This window comes from Schistocerca americana, chromosome 8 (genome assembly GCF_021461395.2).
Source record: "Schistocerca americana isolate TAMUIC-IGC-003095 chromosome 8, iqSchAmer2.1, whole genome shotgun sequence".
Taxonomy (NCBI): domain Eukaryota; kingdom Metazoa; phylum Arthropoda; class Insecta; order Orthoptera; family Acrididae; genus Schistocerca; species Schistocerca americana.
In genome coordinates, this window is record NC_060126.1 from 418,182,423 (window position 1) to 418,199,334 (window position 16,912).

The window sequence follows — 16,912 nt, forward strand, 5'->3', positions numbered from 1 at the left end:
AAAAGTGGGAAAATGTGTGCAAAGAAATAGATTATATTGATAAGTTGCAGAAAGGTATTAAGGTCATTCAAAAAGGAACGATTCTGAGGCCATAAAGTGAAAAACGCTAAAGGGATTGTAATGCAGTGCTGTTGCCTATGAAAGAAAGTGTGGTCCCAATGAGAGACCCGAAACCCCAAATTTGCCACTGGAGGATCATGGGCTCGCACCATTGTGACAGCCGAGCAAGCACATGCAAGTGTCAACCCACTACACTGTACTCAGTAGTACTGAAAACAGACAAATGGAGGCTTCAAAAGAAAATCAAAGGGGTGTAGTGCATTTCCTGACAGCAGAAAGAGTGCAGGGAAAGGAGAAGAGCACCATATGTCCATTGCAAGAGACGAAGTATGGCACATGTGATTTCAAAGACAGATGTTGTTGACCATTGATGCTTGACCTGGAACACCCACATCACATTACCATACCATTGTCCAGCATGTGAATGCCCTCATTATTGAAGCCTGGCAAGTTGCAATGACGTATATTGCCCCAGAGGTCACACTGAGTGTCAGAATTGCAACAAACATCCAGTACTCTGTGCACTTGTCATGTTTCAATGAATTTCCATTTCCCACACTACTTATGCTGTAAGGAAATGCACTACACCCCTTTGCTCTTCTTTCGAACCCTGCATTTCTGTTTTCAGCACTACTGAGTGTAGTGGACAGTTGACAGATACACAAGCTCACTCTGTATCACGGGCTGTGCATACGTCCGTGTAGTGATGAGTTTTATTGGTACCACACCATTCTTTCATAGGCATTGGCTTTATAATACTTTCAGCAGTTTTCATTTTAAAAACTCTGGCTCATTTCTTTTTGAATGACCTTAATATGTGGATTAATATGATGTACAGTCGTGGACAAAACGAGCGAGACCCCTCGCCTTTTCGTTATGCTGATCCGCACAGCTTTAAAGTCTGCTACACAGAATAACAGGGCAAGGCGATGAAGTGCTGCCAACATACTATGCACAGGCGTAAAACTGAAAAACTATCCGAACTTTGTCAGACTGTTTTCAGTCATATGTAAGATTATATTAATGCTGATTAGTGTGTTAAACACAACACGTAAATATAAGATATAAATGAAAGAAGAAACACTAATTAGCATGAACTGTACTAATAAAAATGAATTTCAGCTTATCGCGATAACATAACTGTTTTAGTAAGACAAAGTACCCCAGATCGTTACGAATTAGCAAAATACGAGGGCTATCCACAAAGTACATTACGTTTTGGAATTAAAAATAAATAAAGTATTGGAAATTTTTTTATTATATACAGATGAAAGCCACACTTCAATACTACTTTTCTACATAGTTGCCATTTAAATTAAGGCACTTACCGTAGCGATGGATGAGCTTGGAAATTCCATCATCGTAAAATTCGGCTGCCTGCGCCTTCAACCACGTGGTTACCTCTTCTTGAAGCTGTGCGTTGTCATCAAAAGGCTGCATAGCCAACCACTTCTTCATTGCTGGGAATAAGTGGAAGTCGCTCGGTGCCAGGTCGGGACTGTACGGCGGAAGAGGAAACAACTCACACTTAAAAGATTCGAGAACTTCACGAGTGGCATTTGCCGTGTGGGCCCGGGCATTGTCGTGAATCAGCAAGATCTTTGAGCCCAACTTTCCCCTGCACTTGTTTTGTATTGCTCTTCTGAGGTTGTGCAGAGTTTGGCAATACCTTTGAGAGTTTATTGTAGTGCCTCTTTCCAGGAAATACACAAAAATCACACCTTTTCTGTCCCAAAAGACAGTCGCCATCACCTTCCTTGCCAACATTGTCTGTATGCATTTCTTGGGTTTTTGGGGGGAATTTGTGTGCCCCCACTGCATTGACTGCAATTTTGTCTCGCAGTTCACATGCTTAACCCATGTTTCGTCACCAGTAACGATGCGATCGAGTAATGAGTCACCATCTTTCTCGTAAGCGTCCAAAAACATTAACGCTGCAACCATTCGCTGATTTTTGTGAATCTCTGTCAAGATTTTTGGTATCCATCTTGCACAAAACTTGCGGTAATTAAGCTTTTCAGTAATGATTTCGTGCAACAAACTTCGTGAAATTTGTGGAAAACTCATAGTGTGTTCCGTTATTGTGAAATTACGGTTTTCACAGACTGCGGCATCGACTTTTTCGACAAGTTCGGCAGTCACTATGCTGGATCTTCCCCTTCGCTCTTCGTCGTGAACGTTAGTTCAGCCATTTTTAAATTTTATGACCCATTGATGCACTCCACCTTCAGTGATTATGTTGTCGCCATACGCTTCACAAAGCTTGCCGATAGATTTCTATCGGTGTACAGTAGAAGCGGAAAAAGTAGGCGATCCACAGGGCGCCAGTACAGAATAAAGGTAGCAATAAAACGTATTGGGGGCTCAAGAATTTCTTGAAATTGCTTTACTGATAGTCTATCTGCCTCCATCGAGATTAGAACCGAAAACAAACCAGACCTCCCTTGCAGTAGCAAATACCTTTCACTACACTAGCAGACAACCCAGGCAAACAGTCCTCTATTATTACCCCAGACATGAATAAGCCGGCAATTTCACAATGAAAATGGCAGTATCAAAATCGTGTTATTAGCGAGTAAACGTATTATACAATGTTTCAAATTCTCCATTAGACTCACCAGAGCCAGAAAATGTTCATTATCTGAAGTATTTCTAGCTAGCAGTGTGAATGCTCGCCCTTCTAATACACGGTGGCATTAATACTGGAATCTGAATTACCACGTGTATAGGCAAATGGATTTTATTTGCATTCCTGTAAACGTGATTTGGATCGAAAGCGTAGCTACGAGTAATATGCTGATGTATCGCCGGCAACTAGAACATTTCGAATAAAGAGTAGGGGGAATTATTTATGCGGCCCTCATCTTCAGTAACTGTCGTAGCTATTTTCGTGGTTAGTATTTCATCACCTAAATCGGTAAAAATGGAACCCTACTAGTCTCGCTTTCTTGACTGTCTATCTGTCTACCCAACCCTTAAAACCCGTTTACCTCGAGTACGGGTAGACATAATAGAAAATGTATCGCATTTCCTGCGGTATACGGTCCCTTGGTAGTGAAAAAACGTGAGCTTCTATGTCAACGCAATCTAAAGATATGGACGTTTATGTAAAGAAAATTTACGCGAAAGGTCAAAGAATGGCTCTAAGAACTATGCGACCAAACTGCTTAGGTCATGAGTCCCCTAGACCTAGAGCTACTTAAACCTACCTAACCTAACACACATACATGCCCGAGGAAGGATTCCAACCTGCGACTGAAGCAACCGAGCAGTTCGTGACTGAAGCGCCTAGAACCGCTCAGCCACCGCACCCGGCGAATATATACTGTCTAGTGAGGATGAACTGTATTTGCCAGCAACTCAGATCGTTTTATCACGGAACTTTTAAGAAAATACATTCAAATTTTGTTGGAAGTAGTCTGCAATATCCATTTATAAACGCCCTAGGAACGTTGTATGCGATATCCAGTTCTGAAGACGCTGTCAGATGCTGAAGTACCATAACAAGTAGTTAAGAATTTATTGTTATTGGTCCATATGTGACACTTTATTTCAGCATCAATTTAACGCACCTAGGTGTTTGTCTATGGCTGAAAATAATGAACAAAAAATAAATAAACAGCAAACAACTTCGATGTTCAAATCAAATGTAACTCGCATGTCGCAGTTGCAACATAATTTCGTTGTTACATCTAGATGACTACATATACAGGATTTCTTTGCAATCAAGACTTACGTGCTTTCAGAGGGTTCATCAAACCACCTTCGGACTATTTCTCTACCGTCCCACTCTTTAACAGCGTGCGGGAAAAAGGACCACTTAAATCTTTTCTTACAAGCCCTGAATTACATTATTACTGTGGTCATTTCTTCCTGTGCTAGTTCCTGAGGAAGTAATGTTTTGGCATTCAGAACAGATGTTGGTGATTGAAATTTCGGAAAAGATCTCGCAGCAACAAAAAACGCTTTTGTTCTCATGAATGTCACCCCAACTCGCTTATTAAATCTGGGACCCTCTCTCCCCTATTTCATGACATTACAAATCGTGCTACCGTTCCTTGGACGTTTTTGGCGAGCACCGTCAATCACGCTTGTCAAGGACCACATATTCCGCAGGAATACTATAGCAGTGGACGGACAAATGTAGTGTAGGCAGTGTTTCAGTAAACCCGTTGCGTATTTTTAGTGTGCAGCCAATAAAACGCAGTCTTTTGTTTGCCTTCCCCACAAACATATGTTTGCGATCATTCCAGTTTAAGTTTTACTGGGTACTGAGATGAACTGACAGTATTTCGACGTGTGTTTTGTCATGTTCCCGGAAGTTAATTATTGTTACTGGACACAGCTTTCGTGTTTAATGTATTCCTCGTTCAACAGAGTAGACTCCTCGTACACTACACGTAACTGTTTCAAAGCATTAAATTGTTACTGATGTCACCAAGTTGAAGTGGTCATCTAAAGCTGCTGTTTTGAAACAAAGGAAAATATTATAGCGAAATATTGCAACTAAGAAGCAGACTATCCAAATAAACAAACATTTCTGGTTCTAGTCATTGCAGTAGGTCTACTACACAGTAACGTAAATGAGGAGCAAAGTCCATTAGTAGATCGTTATCAGGAAAACCGGCTCTCATAATGCAAACTGCCACTACAAGAACGAAAGTTTCCAAACATGTCAGTAGGTAATCAAGGAAAGTGGATGCATTCTGTCTACTGAATTGCAACGCACGCCAGTTACGAGGGGACCTGCCAAGTGTCTTACCATAACTTCACTCAGTGAAAGAGGGGACACAATGAGCAAACACATGTCTCTGCTTATCTGCATACACTCGACCGTTTCTGAGAAAACTACAGTCAAAGTTTACAATGCGCTGTTGCTATAGTGTACCTTTTAGCATGTAAGGATTCAATTGAAGTGGTGGCTCAGCGGCTACCTTCGCGACTTCAGAACTTTGCGCTGCGAGTTCGAAACTCGAGAATGTCCTTGCAACCTTACAGGTTGTAAGGAGGTTCAAAAATATTTCACATTATTTTCTCATTCGTTTATTTTCTTTTTAATTCACTAATTACACAGAAAGTTAACTGATGAGTACCATTATTTCAACATAAATTGGAAAAAAAACATTTGTAGATAATTCTGGTAGACGGGGAGGAAATAATAATAATAATAATAATAATAATAATAATAATAATAATAATAATAATAATAATAGTAGTAGTAGTAGTAGTAGTAGTAGTAGTAGTAGTAAAAAAAAAAAAAAAATAACAGGATACCCCAGTCAGAATTAGAAAACATCAAACAACAAGTACAACAAATACTGGAACAAAATTATGTGCAATTAGAAGAATAAAATACAGTAATGGACTCAAACATCCCAGAGAAAACAAACAAAGAACAAAACGCGTCAATTAAACAATCAGAGAAAAAGGAAATCTTAAGACAGCCACCAGAACAAGCACAAATAGAACACGAAGTGACACACATGTTAGATATAGAAGAGAAATTTCAGCTGACATAATAGAACACAAAGACACAAATACAGACATTAGACCATTCTTGCATAGACCACCAAATAACCCACAAGTTGAAACAACAATAACAACTATCAACACAATCATACACAACACAATAAATGAAAATACAACTATGGAAGAGTTAAAACTACTGGTTTATGTAGGAGCACTCACTACACTAAATATACACACTAGGCAGAGATCAGAACCAACCAACACACAGAAGAAACCCACAAAACCAGCGTGGCAACACAGGCTACAGATCGGAATAGAAAAACTGAGGAAAGACATTGGACAGCTAACACAATTTATAAGAAATGAAATATCAGACAAAAAACGAAAAAGTTTAGCTAAAATCTCACAACAAGAAGCGATAGAGCAATTAGATGAAAAGAAGCAGAAATTACAAGCATTGGCAAAATGACTTAGAAGGTACAAAAAAAGTGAAAATAGAAGGAAACAAAACCAAACATTCAACACAAACCAAAAGAGATTTTACCAAACAATAGATAACACACACATTAAAATAGACAATCGACCAAACATAACAGACATGGAACACTTCTGGAGCAACATATGGTCAAACTCGGTACAACATAACAGGCATGCACGGTGGATACAAGCAGAAACAGACTCATACAAGATGATACCACAAATGCCTGAAGTGATAATTGTGCAACATGAAGTCACCCGAGCAATTAATTCTACTCACAATTGGAAAGCCCCTGGAAATGATAAAATAGCAAATTTCTGGCTAAAGAAGTTCACCTCAACACATTCACATCTAACTAAATTATTTAACAATTATATTGCAGACCCATACACAGTCCCTGATACACTTACGCAAGGAATAACTTATCTGAAACCTAAAGATCAAGCAGACACAGCAAACCCAGCTAAATATCGCCCCATAACATGCCTACCAACAATCTACAAAATACACTCCTGGAAATTGAAATAAGAACACCGTGAATTCATTGTCCCAGGAACGGGAAACTTTATTGACACATTCCTGGGGTCAGATACATCACATGATCACACTGACACAACCACAGGCACATAGACACAGGCAACAGAGCATGCACAATGTCGGCACTAGTACAGTGTATATCCACCTTTCGCAGCAATGCAGGCTGCTATTCTCCCATGGAGACGATCGTAGAGATGCTGGATGTAGTCCTGTGGAACGGCTTGCCATGCCATTTCCACCTTGCGCCTCAGTTGGACCAGCGTTCGTGCTGGACGTGCAGACCACGTGAGACGACGCTTCATCCAGTCCCAAACATGCTCAATGGGGGACAGATCCGGAGATCTTGCTGGCCAGGGTAGTTGACTTACACCTTCTAGAGCACATTGGGTGGCACGGGATACATGCGGACGTGCATTGTCCTGTTGGAACAGCAAGTTCCCTTGCCGGTCTAGGAATGGTAGAACGATGGGTTCGATGACGGTTTGGATGTACCGTGCACTATTCAGTGTCCCCCCCGATGATCACCAGTGGTGTACGGCCAGTGTAGGAGATCGCTCCCCACACCATGATGCCGGGTGTTGGCCCTGTGTGCCTCGGTCGTATGCAGTCCTGATTGTGGCGCTCACCTGCACGGTGCCAAACACGCATACGACCATCATTGGCACCAAGGCAGAAGCGACTCTCATCGCTGAAGACGACACGTCTCCATTCGTCCCTCCATTCACGCCTGTCGCGAAACCACTGGAGGCGGGCTGCACGATGTTGGGGCGTGAGCGGAAGACGGCCTAACGGTGTGCGGGACCGTAGCCCAGCTTCATGGAGACGGTTGCGAATGGTCCTCGCCGATACCCCAGGAGCAACAGTGTCCCTAATTTGCTGGGAAGTGGCGGTGCGGTCCCCTACGGCACTGCGTAGGATCCTACGGTCTTGGCGTGCATCCGTGCGTCGCTGCGGTCCAGTCCCAGGTCGACGGGCACGTGCACCTTCCGCCGACCACTGGCGACAACATCGATGTACTGTGGAGACCTCACGCCCCACGTGTTGAGCAATTCGGCGGTACGTCCACCCGGCCTCCCACATGCCCACTATACGCCCTCGCTCAAAGTCCGTCAACTGCACAAACGGTTCACGTCCACGCTGTCGCGGCATGCTACCAGTGTTAAAGACTGCGATGGAGCTCCGTATGCCACGGCAAACTGGCTGACGCTGACGGCGGCGGTGCACAAATGCTGCGCAGCTAGCGCCATTCGACGGCCAACACCGCGGTTCCTGGTGTGTCCGCTGTGCCGTGCGTGTGATCATTGCTTGTACAGCCCTCTCGCAGTGTCTGGAGCAAGTATGGTGGGTCTGACACACCGGTGTCAATGTGTTCTTTTTTCCATTTCCAGGAGTGTATTAACTTCAGTCATTACACAGAAATTATTGACACATACAACACAGAACAAAATTATAAATGAAGAACAAAAAGGCTGCTGCAAAGGAGCACAAGGATGTAAAGAGCAACTGATAATAGATGCAGAGGTGACATATCAAGCTAAAACTAAACAAAGGTCGCTACACTACGCATACATTGATTACCAAAAAGCTTTTGATAGTGTACCCCACTCATGGTTACTACAGATATTGGAAATATACAAAGTAGATCCTAAATTGATACAGTTCCTAAACATAGTAATGAAAAACTGGAAAACCACACTTAATATCCAAACAAATTCAGATAATATCACATCACAGCCAATACAGATTAAGCGTGGAATATACCAAGGAGACTCATTAAGTGCTTTCTGGTTCTGTCTTGCTCTGATCCCACTATCCAACATGCTAAATAATACAAATTATGGATATAATATTACTGGAACATACCCACACAAAATCACACATTTGCTATACATGGATGATCTAAAACTACTGGCAGCAACCAATCAACAACTCAACCAATTACTAAAGATAACAGAAGTATTCAGCAATGATATAAATATGGCTTTTGGAACAGACAAATGTAAGAAAAATAGCATAATCAAGGGAAAACACACTAAACAAGAAGATTACATATTGAATAACCACAGTGACTCCATAGACGCGATGGAAAAAACAGATGCCTATAAATATCTAGGATACAGACAAAAAATAGGAATAGATAATACAAATATTAAAGAAGAACTAAAAGAAAAATATAGACAAATACTAACAAAAATACTGAAAACAGAATTGACAGCAAGAAACAAGACAAAATCTATAAATACTTATGCTATACCAATATTGACCTACTCATTTGGAGTAGTGAAATGGAGTAACACAGACCTAGAAGCACTCAATACACTTACACGCTCACAATGCCACAAATATAGAATACATCACATACATTCAGCAACAGAAAGGTTCACATTAAGCAGAAAGGAAGGAGGAAGGGGATTCATCGACATAAAAAACCTACATTATGGACAGGTAGACAATTTCAGAAAATTCTTTCTAGAACGAGCAGAAACTAGCAAAATACACAAAGCAATCGCTCATATAAATACATCGGCTACACCACTGCAATTTCATAACCACTTCTACAACCCTTTAGATCACATAACATCAACAGATACGAAGAAAGTAAATTGGAAAAAGAAAACACTACATGGCAAGCACCCATATCATCTAACACAGCCACACATCGATCAAGACGCATCCAACACATGGCTAAGAAAAGGCAATATATACAGTGAGACGGAATGATTCATGATTGCAATACAGGATCAAACAATAAACACCAGATATCACAGCAAGCATATTATTAAAGATCCCAATACAACAACAGATAAATGCAGCCTTTGCAAACAACAAATAGAAACAGTAGATCACATCACAAGTGGATGTACAATACTAGCAAATACAGAATACCCCAGAAGACATGACAATGTAGCAAAAATAATACATCAACAACTTGCCATAAAACATAAACTAATAAAACAACACGTTCCCACATACAAGTATGCACCACAAAATGTACTGGAGAATGATGAATACAAATTATACTGGAACAGAACCATTATAACAGATAAAACAACTCCACATAACAAACCTGACATCATACTCACCAATAAAAAGAAGAAATTAACACAACTAATCGAAATATCCATACCCAATACAACAAATATACAGAAGAAAACAGGCGAAAAAATTGAAAAATACATCCAACTGGCTGAGGAAGTCAAGGACATGTGGCATCAGGATAAAGTTGACGTTATACCGATTATACTATCAACTACAGGAGTCATACCACACAATATCCACCAGTACATCAATGCAATACAGTTACATCCAAACGTATATATACAACTGCAGAAATTCGTAATTATTGATACGTGTTCAATAACCCAAAAGTTCCTAAATACAATGTAACATATACCATACAGTTAAAAGGAAGTCACGCTTGATGAAGGTCCACATCACTTTCCATTTTTAACCAGACCTAAGGTCCGAGAAAAATAGAAATAATAGTAATAATAAAAACCAATATGGTCTCAAACTTGAGAATCAAAGTTACGAAGGAACGACGGTAGCCACTGAGCCACCACTTCAATTGCATTCTCGATCGCCTTCTACACTACAGCAACAGCCCATTGATAACATTGACCGTTTTCTCAAAACGGTAGAGTGTCTGCAGATAACCCGAAACACGTGTTCGCTTATTTTGTCCTCTCCTTCACTGAGCAAAGTGAGCGTGTGGCACCTGGCGAGTTCCCCTTGTTACTCGAGTCGCTTCTTATGCCCGGCGAGAACTATGTATGCCTCAAGAGTAAACTGCGTCACTTGGAAACACGGCGAGCGAGGATAAACACACATTCCTTTTTGTAAGGCAACCTTCTACAGCTAAAATTCACAGAGTGTTCTTTAGGTTGCCTCAGATATTTCAGAAATGTTTCTTATGTTAGGCCTGCCATATGTGCAAAACGTATACATTTCATTTCATGTAATATTTATCAGGATAAGACATGACAGGAGTGGACCCATCCCTTCTGAGAAAAATTACAGATTCTAAGTATTGAATCGGGTATGGGCTTGCAGTCTCTGTTTTATGCCATCGATCCTTTTACACGTACTTGGCCATTGCGTTGTGGCTGCAGTTGTGGAGGAGGCAGTCCGTTTCCTACTAGTGCTGTTTTCGCAGCAGATATTAACCGCGACGAATCATTCAGTCAACGCTAAATGACCCATCTGGCTGAGGCAGACGAGGGCGCTATAATAGCATTCCTTGCAGAGGGATTTTCAAATGGCTATATAGCAAGAACTATGGATCTTCACAAGTTGACAGTAACCAGGTGGATTAGACGAAAGGAAGGTGGTGGTAACCTGAATAGAAGGCCTCATGGCCGCCACCTCAAAACAGCAGCAGCTCAGGATCGGCAGATACGCCGTTTCAGTGAGAACCACCCATTTGTCAACGCACGACAAATTCAGCAGACGTTGGGTCTCGATGTTAGCAGTAAGACCGTCGCTTAAGGGAAGGTGGACTGAGAGCAAGAAGCGCTGCTGTGAAAGAGACATTGACTGTTTCCTACAGAGAAGCCTGCCTTGCTTTTGCTGCTGAAAATGTCCACAAACCTCTCCAGTTTTGCAGGCGAGTGATTTTCACGGACAAAAAAATTTTCTCAACGGCATTAACCGGAAAAGTATTTGTCTACCGGGCAAAAGGTGCTAGGTATAGTCCAAAATATATTTACAGTTGCCGAAGGAGTGGCAGGGAGTCGGTAACGGTATGGTTATGGATATCGTCAGACGGGTGTGGGCTCCTGTGGGAAGTGGAAGGAAGGCTTGATGCGCGCAGTTACATATCAGTTCTGGAGAACATGATGTTGCCTTCTGTGACCGCAAAGTTTGGTGATGATCAGATCATGTTCCAACAAGATCGCTCATCTGTTCATATGGCACGTGTGGTTAAGAGGTGGTTCGATGACCATAGTAATATTACTGTAATGGAATGGCCACCTAAAGGAGCCGACATGAATCTCATTGAGAATATTTGGGCAAAAATTGTCAGAGTAATACAGGAAAAGGGACAGTCACCGTCGACTCGCCGGCAGCTTTCTGATGTGATTCATGATGCTTGGAATGAGTTACTTGAATCTCCTAGTTATGTGGCTAGAGTTGTGAGCTCAATGTCCAACAGACTTCGAGCCATTGTAGAATCCGAAGGAGGCTATATGCGATACTAAGCAGCATCAGCAGAGATTTTTTTTTTTTTTTTTTTCCCAGCCCTTAACGAATCAGCTGCAACAGATGTTTCAAGTTATTTATTTTTTTTACAGATGTATATTTTATATAATTTTAATGAAACGCAGTAAGTGGACTCTGGACAAACAAATTAATTCACAACAAGATATGCAATATTTAATTTGCTAATAGAAGAAATATTCGTGTTATATATTCAAGCAGTCTGTAAAAAATACATGACACACGTGTGTATGCAAGAAGGGTAAAAATCAATTCAGCACAAATGAAAAATATTGAGGAGAAGCTCACCGATGAAGGCGTAATTGGAGAGCGAAGGTTGGGCTAGAAGGGGAGGTAAGGAGGCCCAAAAAAGAAGAGAAAAATCAAATATCCAATAGACTTCGAGTTGTCGTCGCAGCCGAGGGCTGTTGGTATATGCAATTCGGAGCAACAGTAGAAGAATAGTTTTATTTACTGACTTTTGAGGCTTTATTTTGTGACGACTAAACAGTGCTGCTTCATGAGACCCACTATTTGTCCTCATGTGGCTAAACATCAGAGGTGTAAAAAATTTTGAGAGGTGCCGAACTGCTCTGGAACAGTAATGTGTTTTAGACAAGGAGATGATTTTTAGTTCATTTCATTTTAACCATTCACAGCACGCTTTGAGATTATAATCTATAATTTCATTTTATTATTGTGTATCTTTTCTTCACTGAAAGTGAATGGCAATAAGTTTCAAGATGTAAAGTATAACTGGAAGTTTTTAATTTGTGGAATACTTCAGTCCGGAACCGCGCAGCTGCTACGGTCGCAGGTACTAATCCTGCCTCGGGCATGACTGTGTGTGATGTCCTTAGGTTAGTTAAGTTTAAGTAGTTCTAAGTTTAGGGAATTGATGACCTCAGATGTTAAGTCCCATAGTGCTTAGAGCCATTTTGTAGAATAGCGTATTTAACGGTTAATATTTTCAACAAATCTGTAACTACAGGACATATTAAGAAGCAAGTCATTATGGAAAGATAACGTTGGTCTCTAAAGGGTGACGACGGTCAAATAGCAAATACAAAACTATGGGTAACAACTACTGTTGATGGTGAGGAGCCATAATCTATATGCCACTATTCTGTAATTGTGTTTCGTAAGTTTATCGTCGATCCTAGGACTGAAACCGATACTCTGTTTTACGTAAAGAATGTAACCTTAAAAATTTATGTAGCAGTGCAGAATATTAAAGATAAAGAACCTAAATCCACTGCCTTCAATTTTATTATCACGGATGGCATTGAGACAGTAAATAACAAGAGGAATAACAAAACTCTCAGAATCAATACAGAGAATTCAAGTGTCCAGTGGATTCAAAAGTTTGCTATAATAGCGAATAATTGCTTTCACTGACTCCTTCATGCATACGTTTTCTCAGTCAGACAGTGTTTGAAACAAGGACTAGCAAGGTAAAACATTTTTCCACAAACTGTCAGATTGGAAGTCGGAGAGCAAGTTACATAAATTACGATGACAACAAACGTTTTTCAAGTACATTGGTCACTGTAGGCACCCAACGCTTTTATTTTGTGTTACATACACAGTATGTAAACTGGCAACGCCACCAACACACAATACCACTAAGCTGTGAAACAACTGTAGCAAAACAGAGCATCCTCGTTGTCCACGTGATGGATAATACGACTAATTCGCAACATAAATGTCAACGTAAGCTGCAATTTCTTTTGGAACGTGCTTCCTGAACCAAATAACATACATTTCCTACATCTTCAGAGCGAATCGTGTAGCAAATGTAATTTAAAGGACAACATATCAAGTGGATTTACAAACAAAATTATGAACCACTCAAGAGCGTAAATCGATGGTCACGTAGTTGTCAGGCATATTCTACAGTATTCCCATCGTCCATTACACTAGCAGCAGGAAGAAAACATTCGCTCAGCTGATGTGCTAAGATAGTTAGTGCTGGCGAAGCTCGTGCTTCGAAGACGCCACAGCATCACTTGCCACCACTTTGTGGCAAACGAAATGCCTCAATTATAACCCAATGTGCTGTATTCGCATACCTGTGACTATGACTTGGTGCTAAAGTGTTGTTATGGGTAGTATGTATGCTCAGATTGCGAATCTAACATCATAAATAAAGACAATGGGAAACGAATTAGGCGTCCTTCCTCTTCCGTAACATCAAATATATTTCAGTTATTCTGTCTTTAATGAACTGCGCAGAAAATCATTCACCAGAAGTGAATAACTTTTTAGCAACACCAGGTGATATTAACAGCTTGCTGTCGCAGGTTAGCCGTGCTTTCAATGGTATCATATCGCTGACCGCGCGGCTGCTTGTGCCGTCAGTTCGAATCCTTCCCCGGGTATTGATATGTTACGTTAGCTGGTTTCAGTAGTTCTAGGTCTAGGGGACTGACTATCTAAGCAGTTTGGTCACATAGTTCTTAGAGCCATTCTTTGATCTTTCGTGAAAATTTTCTTTACATAAACGGCCATACCTTTAGATTGCGTTGACATAGAAGCTCACTTTTTTACACCACCAAGGGACCGTATAACACAGGAAGTGCGATACATTTCCGCTTATTATGTCTACCCGTACTCGAGGTAAACGGGTCTTAAGAGTTGGGTAGACAGAAAGACGGCCAAAAAAGTGAGACTAGTAGGGTTCCATTTTTACCGATTTAAGTGACAAAAATCCTAACCACGAAAATAGCTACGACAGTTACTGAAGATGAGGGCTGCATAAATAATTTCCCCTCCCTTTTATTCGAGATGTTCTATTTGCAGTCGATACATCAGCATATTACTCGTAGCTATGCTTTCAATCCAAATCACGTTTACAGGAATGCAAATAAAACCAATTTGCCTATACATATGGTAATTCAGATCCCAGTATTAATGCCACAGCGTTTTAGAAGTGTGAGCATTCCCATTGCTAGCTAGCTTAAGATACACTTTGGCTAATGAACGTTTTCTGGCTCTGGCGATTCTAATGGAGAACTCGAAACGTTGTAGAATACATTTGGCAGCTATGTCGTCATTTATTTCCTGGGGTGATGCAGAATTATCCTACTAAATTTACTCGCTAATAACAGTATTTTGTTATTTCGATCGTCACGTAAGTGTTGACATAAAGGTAGAAAATTCATGTTTTTGAGTCCAGAAAGCTCTATGCAACAAACTGCAGATCATTTTGCCATTTTCATTGCAAAATTGCTGTCTTATTCATGTCTGGGGTAATAATAGAGGGCTGTTTGCCTGGGTTGTCTGCTAGTGTAGTATAAGGTGTTTGCTACTGCAAGGGAGGTCTGGTTTGTTTTCAGATCTAATCTCGATGGAGGCAGATAGACTATCAGTAAAACAAATTTTATGAAATTCTAGGACCCCCAATACGTTTTATTGCTACTTTTATTCTGTACTGGCGCCCTGTGGATGTCAATATGACTCCCTTGCGTACTTTCTCCGCTCCTGTCAATAATTGAATTAAATGTGGCAATGAATGTTTTTTTACTGAATTTCATTATGAATCTTCACGCATTGCTAAATTTGCACACTTTCTTTGTACGTCAGCAACGGTAATCCAGTACGACAGGTCTGAATGTTGACACAGACAGTTTCGCGGCCGAATGCGCATAATATTTTGCCAATTCGTAACAATCTGGGGTACCTTGTCTTAATATAACAGTTATGTTATCTCGATAAGCTGAAATTCACTTTTATTAGTACAGTTCATACTAATTAGCATTTCTTCTTTCATTTATATCTTATATTTACGTGTTGTGTTTAACAAACTAATCAGCATTAATATAGTCTTACACATGATTGAACACAGTCTGACAAAGTTCGGATAGTTTTTAAATTTCACACCTGTGCATAATATGTTGGCAGCACTTCGTCGCCTTGCCTGTTATTCTGTGTAGCAGACTTTAAAGCTGTGCAGATCAGCGTAACGAAAAGGTGAGGGATCTCGCTCATTTTGTCCACGACTCGCTCATTTTGTCCACGACTTTACATGGTACTGTTAAAAAAGAAAAATGATAATGATGATATTCATAACAATGGGTTGTTCATTACTTTTGGTATTACCTTCATATGTATTTTATATGGGGAATTAACAAACTTATTAAGTTAGCTAGCTGATAATGCACATACCAAACAAAGTTAACAAGTTTGGATTTGAGTATAACGTAATACAAGATATGAAATTGTATTCTTTGCAAATTTGAAAAATAACTTACATCATTTTATAGTCCTATCACTGTACTGTATGCTATCTAATTAACCAGGACATGTTTAGAAAATCAGTGCACAAGAGGCAGTTAAGTATATAAATAATTTGAGAAGTAATGACTGCTTGGCTTCTGTAAATTCAGGATGTATGTTACAACAAGAAACATGCCTGTTAAAAAAAATTATCTTGTTTTTATTACCTGCTTAATGACCTCCATTAAGCATATGTCAAATCTCTTCATAAGCTTTATGATTCCTGTATTATAGTTGGCTGTCACCATCCCATTAAATATGTTGTTCACTGCATTCCTCACCTCAGCATCACTTCCAAAACATTCCCTGTCTACAAACATCTTTTCAAGAAAAGCTGTCTTACACGATCATATTCTTCATTCAGTTCTTCAAAAATCTGGGTTGAGTGACGGACATCAGTTGAGTTTCGCGATGCATAGTTATTACTCCATTGTTGACAATTTCACATTTCTTTTGTAATTTTTGTATCACCACAAACTTCCTTTAGTTGATGGTATATTTCTGCAGATTTCAGTTTCTGAGCAGTCCAAAATTGAATAGCATGTCTGACATCCCCACAAATGGATGAACTTGGTCTAATACAGTTCGTAACAGTCCCAGAATGCACAGTAACAACTTGTTTTGACTGTGAACTTGCATAACCCTGTCACATGATGTCGAGGAGACCGTTTGCTTTTGGATAGAAGCCCAATATCATTCGAGCACAGCAAACGTGCAGTAGATCACTATTTCTTGGGCTACCCTTGTGCTTATACACATTTATGAACAACATGAAGGAAATGTGATTTGAAAAAGTTTGTAAGACCTAGTTTATTGTTGTGAGCTGTAGAAAGTTATGGTAACTGAAAATTATTGAAATTGTGTCTAATATTAAATCATGCTCTTCAACAT

At 40.2% G+C, this 16,912-nt stretch overlaps 1 protein-coding gene across 1 annotated transcript in view; it reads left to right on the forward strand.

Moving 5' to 3' along the window:
• LOC124545374 (citron rho-interacting kinase) overlaps positions 1-16,912 on the forward strand; it is a 213,184-nt gene that overhangs the window by 141,339 nt on the left and 54,933 nt on the right. The window lies entirely within an intron of this gene.